The sequence below is a fragment of the Phyllostomus hastatus genome, unplaced genomic scaffold, assembly GCF_019186645.2.
Source record: "Phyllostomus hastatus isolate PE091 unplaced genomic scaffold, TTU_PhHast_1.1 phas_scaffold_397, whole genome shotgun sequence".
Lineage (NCBI taxonomy): Eukaryota > Metazoa > Chordata > Mammalia > Chiroptera > Phyllostomidae > Phyllostomus > Phyllostomus hastatus.
In genome coordinates, this window is record NW_025334029.1 from 1936339 (window position 1) to 1950684 (window position 14346).

A 14346-nucleotide genomic window follows, 5' to 3' on the forward strand; every position below is an offset into this window, starting at 1 on the left:
CTGAGCATCTTTTTATATGTCTCTGGGCCCCCTGTATGTCCTCCTTGGAGAAGTGTCTGTTCAAGCCTTTGTACATGTTTTAATTGTTTTTTTTTTTTTTTTGTCTTTCTGGAGTGGAGTCATGTGGGTTCTTTATATATTTTGGAGATCAAACCCTTGTCCATGGTATCAATTGCAGATATGTATTTCCATACAGTTGGCTCTCTTTTCATTTTAATGCTGTTTTCTTTAGCCATGCAGAAGCTTTTTAATTTGATGAGCTTCCATTTGCTTATTCTTTTCTTTATGTCCCATGCTTTAGGGGACATACCAGTGAAGATGTTGCTGCATGGAATGTCTATTTTCCTGCCGATGTTTTCCTCTAAGACTTTTATGGTGTCATGATTTATATTTAAGAATTTTATCCACCTTGAATTTATTTTTGTGTATGGTTTCAGTTTGTGATTGAGTTTCACTTTTTTTTACATGTGCTGTACAGATCTCCCAACACCATTTGTTGAACAGGCTATATTTACTCCAATTTATGCTTTTTCCCCCTTTGTAAAATATCAATTGACTGTAGAGATTTGGGTTTCTTCCTGGGCTCTCTGTTCTGTTCTATTGGTGTGTGTGCCTGTGTTTATGCCAGTACCAGACTGTTTTGATTTCAGTGGCCTTGTAACACGGTTTGATACCAGGTATTATGATCTCTAGTGCTTTGTTCTTCTCTCTCAAAATTGCTGTAGCTATTCAGGGCCATTTATGGTTCCATATACATTTCCAAAACGTTTGTTCTATATCTGTGAAACATATCACTGGTACTTTAATAGGGATTGCATTGAATGTATGAATTGCTTTGGGAGTATGGAGGACATTTTGATGATGTTAATTCTTCCAGTCCAGGAGCATGGTACATGCTTCCATTTGTTTGTGTCTTCCTTAATTTCTTTCTTCAGTGTTATGTAGTTTTCTGAGTACAGGTCTTTTACCTCCTTGGTTAGGTTTATTTCGAGGTACTTTAATTTTCTTGTAGCTATATTAATGGGATTTTTTTTCCTGATTTCTATTTCTGATATTTCATTGTTGGAGTACAAAAATACCTTTGATTTCTGAGTACTGACTTTGTATCTGTCTATTTTGCCAAATTGATTTTTTTAGGTTGAATAGTTTTTTGGTGGAGTCTATAGGATTTTCCGTGAACACTATCATGTCATCTAGCAACAATGACAATTTTACTTCCTTCTTTCCAATTTGGATGCATCTTATTGCTTTTTCTTGTCTGATTGCTGTGGCTAGGACTACCAGTACTATGCTAAATAGGAATGGTGAAAGTGGCCATCCTTGTCTTGTTCCTGATCTTCGTGGGAAAGCTCTAAGTTATTATCCATTGAGTATGATGTTCGCTGTAGGTCTCTCATATATGGCCTTTATTATGTTGAGGTATACTCCCTCTATTCCCACTTTGCTGAGTGTTTTCATCATAAATGGGTGCTGCACCTTATCTAATGCTTTTTCCACATCCATTGATATGATCACGTGGTTTTTGTCTTTTGTTTGTTTATGTGTTGTATTATGTTTATTGATTTGCTAATATTGTATCATCCTTGCATTCTGGGGATGAATCTCACTTGATCACGGTGCATGTTCTTTTTAACATATTGCTTGATGCAGTTTGCCAAAATTTTGTTGAGGATTTTAGCATCTATGTTCATCAGCGATATTGGCTTGAAGTTTTCTTTCTTTGTTATGCCTTTATCTGTTTTGGGATTAGGATTATGCTGGCTTCATAAAAAGAGTTTGGGAGTCTTTCATCATTTTTTTTAATACTCTGTGGAGAATGGGGGTTAACTCTTCCTTAAATATTTTGTAAAATAATCCTGTGACCATATGGTCCAGGGCTTTTGTGTGTTAGAAGCTTTTGATTACTCTTTCAATTTCATCAGCTATTATTTGTCTGTTGAGACTTTCTGCTTCTTCTTCATTGAGTTTTGGAAGGTGATATGTTTCTAGAAATTTGTCCATTTCACTTAGGTTTTCAAATTTCTTGGCGTACATTTAATCATAGTACTTTCTTACAATCCTTTGTATTTCTGTGGTATCAGTTGTAATCTCTTCTCTTTAATTTCTGACTGTGTTATTTGGGTCCCCTCTATTTTTTTTCTTGATGAGCCTGCTTAAAGGCTTGCTGATTTTGTTTACCTTTTCAAAGAGCCAGCTACTGGATTCATTGATCCTTACAATTGTGCTTTTAGTCTCTATGTCATTTAACTCTGCTCTGATCTTGGTTATTTCCTTCCTACTGTTTGCTCTGGTCTGTCTTTATTGTTGTTCCTCAAGTTCTTGTAAGCATATGATTAGGTTGGTTCTTTGAAATATTTCTATCTTTTTTTAGGTAGGACTGTATTGCTATGAACTTCCCTCTCAGAACTGTCTTTGCTGTGTTCCATACGTTTTTGGATTGTTCTGGGTTCATTTTCCTTTGTTTCCAGAAACTTTTCATTTTCTTCCCTAATTTCATTCTTGACCCATTCATTGTTTAATAGCATGCTATTTAATCTCCATTATTTTGAGTGTTTGGGTTGTTTTTCCTTGCAATTGGTTTCTAGTTTCAGTCCCTTGTGGTCGGAGAAAATGCTTGATATGATTTCAATTTTCTTGAATTTGTTGAGGCTTATTTTGTGTCCTATCATGTGGTCTGTCTTTGAAAATGTACCATGTGCATTTGAAAAGAATGTGTATTTTCTTTCTTTGGGATGAATGGCTCATTTATATCAGTTAAGTCCATTTCATCTAAGGCATTGTTCAATGCCACAATATTTTTGTTGATATTTTGTTTGGAAGATCTGTCCATTTTTGACAGTGGGGTGTTAAAATCTTTTACAGTAATTGTGTTGCAGTCAATATCTTTCTTGAAGTCCTCCAAGATTTTCTTTATGTATTTGGGTGCAAGATTTTCTTTATGTATATTGGGTGCATAATATATTTACAATATTTATGTCTTCTTGATGGATTCCTACCTTGAGTATTATGAAGTGACCTTCTGGGTCTCTTTATGGCCCTTTTTTTTTTTTTTTTTGAAGTCTATTTTGTCTGATATGAGTATTGCTACCCAGGCTTTCTTCCCTATTTGTTTCCTTGGAAAATTTGTTTCCATCCCTTCATTTTCCATCTGTATAGGTCGTTCGTCCTGAGGTGGCTCTCTTGTAGGTAGTGTATGTGTGGATCATGCTTTCTTATCCATTCAGCTATTTTATGTCTTTTGATTGGAGCATTTACTCCATTTATGTTTAAGGTTATTATTGATAGGTATTTATTCATTGCCATTTTTGTACCTATGTTCCTCTCTCTTTTTCTCTTTTCCTTCCTTTCCTTAAAGCAGTCCCTTTAGCATCTCTGGCAGAGATGGTTTTGTGGAGATATATTCTTCTAGATTTCTTTTACCTGGGAAGCTTCCTATTTGGCCTTGTATTTTGATTGAGAGCCTCGATGGAGATAATAGTCTTGGTTGCAGGCCTCTGGTTCTCATCATTGGAATATTTCTTGCTGTTCTCTTCTGGCTTGTAGTGTTTCCATTGAGAAGTCAGCTGCTAATTTTATCAGGACTCCCTTGTATGTTACTTCCTGTTTCTCCCTTGCTGCCTTTAAGATTCTCTCTTTGTCTTGGAAGTTTGCCATTTCAATTATGACATGTCTTAAAGTGGGCCTCTTTTGGTTCCTCTTGATTGGAACTGTGTTTCCTTGATCTGTGTGACTTTTTCTCTCATCAAATTAGGGAAGTTTTCCTTCATTACATTTTCAGACAGGTTTTTCTATTCCTTGCTCTTCTTCTTCTCCTTCTGGTATTCCTATTATATGGATATTATTACACTTCATATTGTCTTGCATTTCTCTTAATCTCTCTTCATTCTTTCTGAGACTCTTTTCCTTTTCTTGCTCTTTCTGGGTGTCTTTTTCTACTTTGTCCTCCAGGTCACTGATCCAATCTTCTGCTTCTTCAATCCTGCTTTTCATTCCTTCTATTGTGTTCTCCAGTTCAGAAATTGTATTCTTTATTTCCTCTGAGCCCTTTTTGATAGTTTCTATTTCCTTTTTAATTTTGATATAGTTTGCAATGAGTTCATTGTAGCTTCCCTGTAGTTTGTTGAAATTCATTGTGAGCTCATTGATCTTCCTGATAACCATTGCTTTGAACTCAATATCTGATAGTTGAGTTGCCTGTATTTCATTCAGCATTCTTTCTGAGGCTTCCTCTCTTCATTTCATTTGGGGAGTGTGTCTTTGTCTTCCCTTTGTTTGTGAGACTCTTCTTGTTAGCCTCAGCTTCTTAAACTGATCTGTTCTGGCTTCTGTGGTTTATGGTGTGAACTTCTGTGGTAGAATATCTGTGAGATTCAATGGTGCAGTCTCCTTGAATTTTGGAGCTCACTGGTCTTGGGCGGTCATTTAAGTTGGCTCTGTGTTTTTCTTTGGGTTTTGATTGCTGTTGGGTCTTTCTTTGGTGGGTCCTTCCCACCAGCCGGATAACTGAGGGTCACTATGTCCACCACCTCTTGTATTTTGTTGTGCTGGTGAGGGCAGGTTGTATTGAAGGTGTTTTTTTCGTGTGTACAAGGTTTTGAGGATTCTCTCTTGCTCTTGTTCTGTTGTTTGTTCTGGGTATTTTCTCCATTATTTAGTGGTATGTCCAGATATGTCTTGGATTGAGGTTAGTGTGGCTTCCACTCCTTTTCTCACCTTGTTCTGTTGTTATCTGTTGGTGGTTCCTTTGTTGTTGTGTTTCCTCTTCCAGTGGGCATCCTGGTATTCACTGCTTCCACCTATTCTTTTTTGTGACCAGTTGGAGGGGGAAGGCAAAATGTTTTATGACAGCAAGAGAGTATTCTATAATATTTACAGTAGCAGCTGGTAGAGAAGAGATAGGAGATCCTTTGGCTATCTATAGTGTTAACCATCATATCCCACCCAACTAGCCCTTTTTTAGAAAGGATGGAAAGACAAAAATATGGAACGCTTCCCAAATTTGCATGTCATCCTTGTGCCGGGGTGACACGACCTCTGGCCTGCAGTGATTGCGGAACACTGCCTATGGCTTGTCAAAACACGAGAAAAACATACACAGAGACAACTAGGTCCTCTGGGAAATAGGGATGGAACGGCCACTCTCTCTAGTGGAGAGCACCTGGTTTTTTTTCACCCAAGCAGGTTTTTATTAAGAAAACAGACACAGTTTGTGGATTCACAATCTGGCAGGAAAGATCAAAAGGAATAGGTAATTTTCAAAGGGACTGACAGAACTCCTGCTGTGATTCTGAGCAAAGTTTGCAGTTTTATCATTTGAAAGGACTACAGGGCTCAAAGGGCTAGTTTTGGTTTTCTGTGTGTACCTTCAAATTGTAATTTAATAAAATCCTCCAGCAAACAGATCTCACAGGATCTTTCATATTCTATGTCCCAGGCCTGATTATCCTGGGGGTCCGCTGACTCTGGTCTAGACTTCACTGCCCCTGCTATTTCCGCAGGCCTGAGTCAGGCAGAGGAGACAAAAGCAGCCAGGAGACTTGGATTTCTCACATCTAAGAGCAAGGACTCAGGCTTTGACAAAGCCGAGGGGGCAGGGGTTGATGTCCATCACCCATTCATTTCCACAGCCCTGAGTTTCCTCCCTGAGGTCTCCTAGTGATCATGCCTGTCTTAGGCCATTCCCCCCATGGGAAATCTTACCCATCATTGGCTAACTGATCAAGCATAGGAGGCCAGGCACAGAACAGGCAGCATTCATGCCAGGGAAATAAGTTTTGTCTCCTTAGTGGCTCCTGGTTTGGAGGTCTCTCACTCAGCCTAAGTCATGGGGGGTTACAGCTTCCTAAGACCAGGCAGGGTAGACCCCAACACAGGGGCCATGCTAATCTTCTCTGTATCATTCCAATTTTAGTATATATGTTGCCAAAGTGAGCACTCATTGTGGTTTTAATTTGCATTTCTCTGAGGATTAGTGACATTGAGCATCTTTTCATGTCTATTGGCCACCTGTATGTCCTCTTTGGGGAAGTATCTATTTAGATCTATTGTCCATTTTTTAATTGGATTGTTTGGTTTTCTTTTTTTGGTGGTGAGTTTTGTAAGTTCTTCATAAATTTGGGATATTAACCCCTTAGCAAATGTATTGGCAAAATTGGCCTTCCGTTCCATGGATTGTCTTTTTATTTTGTTGATCATCTACTTTGCTACACAAAAAATTTTTGGTTTGATTTAGCCCAGTTGTTTATTTTTTCTCTTTTGTTCCCTTTGCCTGGGGAGATATATCAGCTAAAGTATTGCTATAAACAATGTCTTAAATTTTACTACCTATGTTTTCTCCTAGAATTGTTATGGTTTTTATTTAGGTCTTTAATCCATTTTGAATTTATTCTTGTGTGTGGTGTAAGAAGGTGGTCTAGTGTCATTTTTCTGCACTTATCTGTACAATTTTCCTAATACTATTTATTTTTAATGTAAAAAATTAATTTTTAATACTATTTTATTGTTGTTCAATTACACTTGTCTGCATTTATCCTCCACTACTCCTCCCACCCCAGCCATCTCCACCTCCTTCCTTTGCTTACACCCTCCCTTGGTTTTGTCCATGTGTCCTTTATAGTTGTTCCTGAAAACTCTCCCTTCTTCCCCCCATTATCCTCTCTCACCTCCCTTCTGGTTACTGTCTGTTTGTTCTTAATATCAATGTCTCTGGTTATATTTTGCTTGCTTGTTTTTTGATTAGGTTCCACTTAAAGGTGAGATCATATGGTATTTGTCTTTCACCACCCAGCTTATTCCACTTAGCATAATGCTGTCCAGTTACATTCATGCTGTTGCAAATGGTAGGAGCTCCTTTTTTCTTTCTGCTGTGTAGTATTCTATTGCTAACACCATTTAGTAAGTAAATTATCTTTAGCTCATTTTATGTGCTTGCTTCCTCTGCCAAATAAAATTGACTATAAAGTGTGGGTTTATTTCTGGACTCTCTATTTTGTTCCATTGATCTATGTGTGCGTTTTTATGCCTGTACCATGCTGTTTTGATTACTATGGCTTTATATTATAGTTTGATATTTGGTAACATGATGCCTCCATCTTTTTTCTTCTTTCTCAAGATTGTTGCTCTGAGGGGCCTTTTGTGGTTCCATATAAATTTTTGAGATATTTCTTATAGTTCTGTGAAATACACCATTGGAATCTTGATGGCATTTCATTAAATCTGCAGATTGCTTTAGGTAGTATGGATACTTTAATTATGTTAATTCTTCATATCTTGAACATGGTATGTGCTTCCACTTCTTTATATTTTCAGTTTCTTTCTTCAGTGTCTTATAATTTTCCAAGTACAGGTCTTTTTCATCCTTGGTTAGATTTATTCTCATTTTATTCTTTTTGAAGCAATTGTGAATAGGATTGTATTTTTTTTAATTTCCCTTTTTGTTAGTTCATTTTTTGCCTATAAAAATGCAACTGATTTCTGAATATTATTTTGTAACCTGCTACTCTGCTGAATTCATTTATCAGTTCTAGTAGTTTCTTGGTAGAATGTTTGGGGTTCTCTATGTATGGTATCATGTCATCTGCAAATGACATTTTTAACACTTCCTTTCCAATTTGGATTCCTTTCATTTCTTCTTCTTGTATGATTGCTATGGCTAGAACTTCCAGTTCTATGTTGAATAACAGAGGTGAAAGTGGACATCCCTGACTTGTTCCTGATCTTAAAGGGAACATTTGTGCTTTTTGCCCATTGAATATGATGCTGGCAGTGGGTTTGTCATATATGGCCTTTATTATGTTTAGGTATGTTCCCTCTATTCCCACTGTGCTGAGACTTTTGGTCATAAATCAGTGCTGGATTTTTTCTAATGCTTTTTCTGCATCTGTTGATATGATAATGTGGTTTTTATTATTTATTTCATTTATGTGGTGAATCACATTTATTGATTTGTGAAAGCAAGATTGTATACTTGCTTGTGGTGAATGAATCCCATTTGTTTGTGGTGTATGATCTTTTTGATATTTGCTGTATTGGGTTTGCTAATATTTTGTTTAGGATATTAGCATCCATGTGGGGTTTTGGCCTGTTATTTTCTTTTTAGGTGGTATCTTTATATGGTTTTGGAATTAGGATAATCCTGGCCTTGTAAAATGAGCTTGGGAGCTTTCCCTTTTCTTGAATTTTTTGAAATAGTTTGAGAAGGAGAGGTATTACCTCTTCTTGGAATATTTGGTAAAATTGACCTGTTGAAGCCATCTGGTCTGGGGCTTTTGTTTTGGGGGAGTTTTTTTCTTTATTACTGCTTCAATTTTACTAAGTATAATCTGTTTATTCAGGTACTATGATTCTTCCTGATTTAGTTTTGGAAAATTGTATGTTTCTAAGAATTTATCCATTTCATCCAGCTTGTTTTGTTTATCTATGTTATTTACCATGGAGGATATAGAGTTGACTAGGATTTTCAAGAAAGTTAAACATCAAACAATGTTCTAATCACCAGACATTGATTCTCTGGAACTGACTTTCAAAAAAGTTAAAATACATGAAATTACTGGCTTTTGTAACCATTTATTAGATAGAAAGAAGTGTATTTTAGCACATTTTCCCTATTATCTATAGGAACCAGACAGTTATTTTTTTGTCTAAGCCACTGCTTAAGTATTTTACATATTTTATCATTTAATTGTCACAAAATTCTATGTGATAAGTACTGTAATTATTAGCATTTCAGAATGGATGAAACAGAAGCATAGATTTATTAAACACCTTACTAGAGGCCTGACAGCTAGTAAGTAGAAGAACCAGGATCTGAACTTCCAGCACTATGGTCCCACAATGTTAACCATCTCTCTCTAGGGCCTACAACCTAGAACTCGTTTGAAAATGCCTCTGGGAAATATATGATAAGTCTGAAAAAAAAAATCTTAGTAGATCCTTTGTGGCAGAGAGCCACACTTAATATAAAATTTGGAAATGATATCCATCTAATAAAATATCCTCCTATTTGGTAACATCTACTCAGATTAAACCATTTTTAAGAATATAAAATATAAGGAAATTTCATTGGTATTTTTAATTTTATTTATTTTTCTTTTTTGTTGAATTTACTGTGCTGACATTGGTTAATAAAATTATATAGGTTTTAGATCTGTAGTTTTATAATACATCATCTGTATATTTTACTGTGTGTTCACCACCCAAGGTCAAGGGTCCTTCTATCATCATTTATCCCTCCTATGCCCTCTTCTACTTCCCACCACCCCTCCTTCCCTCTGGTAATCACCGTACTGTTGTCGGTGTCTATGAGGGGTGTTTTTTTTTCTTAATCCTTTCTCCTTTTTCACCCAACCCTGAAACCCCTCCCTCATATCCAATTTATGATAATAAGAAAATATATGGGTCTAATTAATCTTTATAAACTTCATTTCATATTCAAAAAGCAATCAAATTTGCTTTGTCCACAATCAGCTAAGAATGAATTATGGTAATTCATGCACATTAGCTTATCACAACACAAAACAAAAAGCAGCTTTCCCTGTCTCTATTTTTACTTTATCAAAGTAATGAATATAAATAGTAACAAACCAAAGAGTACAAAAAAAATCCTAGGACAAAAGGCTACAGACATTCTCTCACCCCACCCTTTCTTAATCCTAACACCACTTATCAAAAGCAATCTATTTTCACTTTTTCTCTTTTTGGCTCTCTGGAAGTATAGATGATATGCTTAGATATCTATTTTTTAATATTTATTTACTTGTTTATTTTTAGAGAGAGGGGAAGGGAAGGAGAAAGAGTGGGAAAGATACATCAATGTGTGGTTGCCTCTGGTGTGCCCCCTACTGGGGACCTGGCCCACAACTCAGGCATGTACCCTAGACTGGGAATCAAACCAGAGACCCTTTGGTTCACAGGTTGGCACTCAATCTTCTAAGCCACACCAGCCAGGGCACATATCTATGTCTTGATTTGTATCTGTTGATACCCTAAGAGGCCTGATATGAAAGAAGCATTTAATTCACAAAATCTCTCTGTCCCTCTCTCATTTTCCTGATTGTTGATCTTTGTTATTTTAATTTCTCTCCTTTGGTTACCTTGGTAACTTCAAATACTGTACTCAAAGCTCTATTTTTAGTTCTAGAAACTTTTAATAGTATCTCTTGGAAAAAAAAGTGTAAATACAATATAGAAGGTGGAATACAGACAGAGATGGTTTCCTCAATGTACAACTTGTGCAATCACACAGAGCCTAGAGGCACCAAATTCTTGGTTTAATGATCAACTGTCAGTGTCTTGAGATCCTTAAAGTATTAGGTATTAAAGCTTTAAAAATAGAAAGAAATACCTTGTTCATGGTCAAATGATCCATAATTCAGTGTAATTCCAACTAAAATATCAACATATTTTTAAAGAACTCAATGGGGCATCCTAAAATTTATATGCTGTAGAATATCCAAGTTTTGCCTTTGCTATATCAGATGTCAAAGTTATTATAAAGCAACATTAATGTGATATTGATGTAGGTATTAAGAACTAAAAAATGAAACATAATAGATTATAGAAAAATATACCCATAGATATATAGAAATGATATATATCAGGAGTATATAGATATATACAGAGACAGGAATAGATTATTCAACATATATTGCTGGGAAAATTGGATATCCTACCATATTCCATACTCAAAAACCAGTTGCTGGTAGATTAAAACTTTGATATGAAAAAACAAAAGTAAAAAAATTTAAACCACAGTATAGGAGGATATCTTTATAAACTCAATGTAAGGAAATAGTTTTTCGGATGCTTAAAATGATGACAAAGGAAAAAGTGACTCAAAAAATCATTAACTCCTGTTAATCAAAAAGAAAGTGAGAAGATAAGTGATAAATTGGAAAAATACATTTGCAACAAATATGCCTGACACAATATTAATATAATTCATAAGAAATTCTTACAAATCAATAAGAAAAGACAACCAACCAAACAGAAAATTGGACCAAAGACATGAACAAACATTACACAGAAGAAAAATTAGTGGCACATAACCATGTAAAAAGGTGTTCAACCTCTCTAATTGACAGAGAAACATATATTATACCACAATTAGATATTATTTCATATACACTGTTGTCAAAAATTAAGAAATATGATAATACCAAATGTTTGTCAGGATGTAAGTCCCTGGGAACTACTGGTGAAAGTAGAAACAGGTATAAACATCTTGGAAAACAATTTGGTACTATGTTGGAAAGTCTAATGTTCAAACACTCTGTGAAGTAACAACCATCCCTAGAAGATACATATATCTTATGAGAATAAGAAAACATCTGGTCGAATTAATTTTATACACTTTGAATTTCATATTAAAAAAGCAGTCAAATGTAAACTTGATTGCTTTTTGAATATGAAATACATATTTTAAGCATACATATATTATATATATTCTCACATATGTGCACCATGCTCATACCTACACAGCTCATGATAGCAAAAAATAATAATGGAAAAAATCAAATGTCAAACAACAGGTGAATACAGACAAATGGTGATAAATTCAGACAATGACACATTATACAGCAAAGAAAATGAATTCACTGAAACCACATGCAACAACATGAATGAATTTTATAAATACTATATTGAGTGAATAAAGCAAGTCATAAGACTACTTCAGTCTTTCATTTTTATAAAGCTCAAAATAAGCAGAGATTTATGTAAATACAAAAACAAAATTCAGGATAATAGCTACTTCTGGGGGACATTTTGAAGATGGAAGAGGAAAGGAGTACACAGGTGGATGTATCATCCAGAGCCCTAGATAAAACAGACAAGTTTTCTTCTTCTCCCCATTTCCTGGAAGATGAAATTTTTCTAGTTCAATTTTCATCTAGAATGTCTCAACTTTATGTGGGGGAGTCTCAGTTTGGCTGCCCACTTTCTGCAGTCCCATGGGCTTATCTCCTGTCCTGCCACAGTTATTGTATTCTAAATCCTTTATTACTGAGATTGGAAAGCAAGATTAATAACTTCAGCCCCAGATCCAGTTTTCCCCTCTGGTTTTCAGCTCCTTTTGGTTTATTCCCTGGGAGTTTCTTTTATTTTCTTTGAGCTTTGAGCTTATTATCTGAGATAATGTTTATGGTATTTATCCAAAATTCTCTGGTAGATTTTATTATGATACATTTTAAATCACTTTTCAAATCTCTCCTATGAAATTGATCTTTTCCTGTTTTCCTTTTCTACTTTGCTCAGTTTTATCCACCCTATACTAAAAAGAAATCAACACTCTGTTTTCAGATTTGCTGCCAAATACATATATATAATATTGGCATAATTCTATCACTATACATTGCATATGAATTTATGTCTCCTTTTTGCTTATGAATTTTACTAATTTTTGTTTTTTACTATTTTTCCTTGATCAGTCTAGCAAAATGATTATCTAACTTATAACTATTTTAGATAGCTATAAGTTAGATAACTATAGATAGCTATAAAAATCCAAGAAGCTGCTTTTGGATTTTTATCCTATCTACTACCATTTTTGTTTCCTAATTAATGAAATTTAGCTTTCATTTTTCTTAATTGTGTTTTCCTAGTTCCTTCTTTCTTTTGTTTTTCTTTTTCTAATAGTTTTAGGTAAGTAATTAGCTTCTTTATTTTTCATCATTCTTTTTTAAAATTGAGGATATTGATGGTCATGGGTTTTCCTCCAAGAATATATATTTTAGTATGCATTACTTTCATTGCTTTCTAAATAGTTTTCAATTTTCTCCTTTTTAATCCAGAGACTATTTAGAACTGTGTTTTTAATATCTAAAGAAATAAAAATCATCTTTATATTATTTATTTCATATTTTATTTTAATTGGATCAGTGAATATAATCTGTAATGGAGCTACTTTTAAAAATATGTTTCAACTTTTTTTGGATCATCTCATGATTGATAGTATTAGATGTCCCATTACTTCTCATCTTACCTCTACAAAATAGTATGCTTACCAATCCATACATAGCTATTAACTCGTTTATTTCTTTTTTTTTTAAGATTTTATTTATTTATTTTTAGAGAGGGAAGGGAGGGAGATAGAGAGAGAGAAAAAACATCAATGTGCAGTTGCTGGGGGTTATGGCCTGCAACCCAGGCATGTACCCTGGCTGGGAATCAAACCTGCGACACTTTGGTTTGCAGCCCGCACTCAATCCACTGAGGTACGCCAGCCAGGGGCTAGTTTATTTCTTTTTATTCAAGTACTCTATAAATCAGACAGGAATTGTGGTTACCTCCTAGAAAGAGAGCTAATAGAGCTGTACTTAAATATAATAGAGGTTTACTTTTTTTCTCACACCCAAAAAGCAAATTTTGTTATACATAGCCCAGGACTGGTAGCCCTATGATATTATTAATGCATCAATGTGTTGGGTTCTTTTCATTCTTCTGCTTTGCAATGTTGAGTTCCATCTTCCATCCTCAAAGTTGCTTCATGCCCAAGAGACAGCTGTTGTAAGTTCAGTCATCATATTCAACATTCCAGGCAGAAGGAGGAGGAAAGGGAAAGGACAAAAGAGTCAGCCTTCTTTAAAGAGCTTTTCTGGAAGCACCAATGATACCTATTTATAGATCAGTGACCACTCCTACTTTATATTTTAACTGCTCTGTTATTTACTGTATATAGGCTTCTACTTATGTTTATTATAGCCTTACCTCTTATAACGATGTAAGTTCTTCTTTGTCCTCTTTGGTGCACTCAATTTTAATGTCACCTGTATTCTTTTTTATTTGTTTTTGCCTAATATTTTTTGCCCATCCCCTTAATTCCAATCTTTTTCTATCACTTTATTTAAGTGTATTTTAATTGACTTAACAGTCTCTATATTTTAGTGGAAGAAATCTGTCCACTCAAATATAATATATAGATTTAGAAAAAGATGGTGGCTTTACTCTAGGCAGCACGATTCTCGGCTTCTGTGGAGAGGAGGGAAACTCACGGATTGGTGGAGAAACAGAGCAAGTGGCCTAGGATACCGAATCATTTTTGAAAACAGGACATCAAAAATTATTGCGATCATTGAAAAACCAGATAGTAAGGAGACTGCTTCAGGACAAAAGGGACCAAGAGATCAGCGCAGGGACCAGGGGAGTTGCAGTCCCCAGGCCCGGTGCTCCTGGGTCTGCCTCAGGGCTCCCGGGAGAGGGGAGTAACTGCTCCCTCCCCCGAATACGGGGGTTGAGCAACACCAGGGGAGACCTTGTTGCTGGAATTCACAGAGAGGCCAGGTGGACTGGGGGAAAAAAAATCACCCAGGGACTGTGAACACCCACCCAGAGCCCTGGAAGAAGTGAATG

The 14346-nt window shown here is 35.5% G+C and overlaps 1 pseudogene; it reads right to left on the minus strand.

Annotated features, from left to right (window-relative positions):
- Window positions 1-5870: 5870 nt before the first annotated feature.
- LOC123807076 lies at window positions 5871-5935 on the minus strand (annotated as a pseudogene).
- Window positions 5936-14346: the final 8411 nt, after the last annotated feature.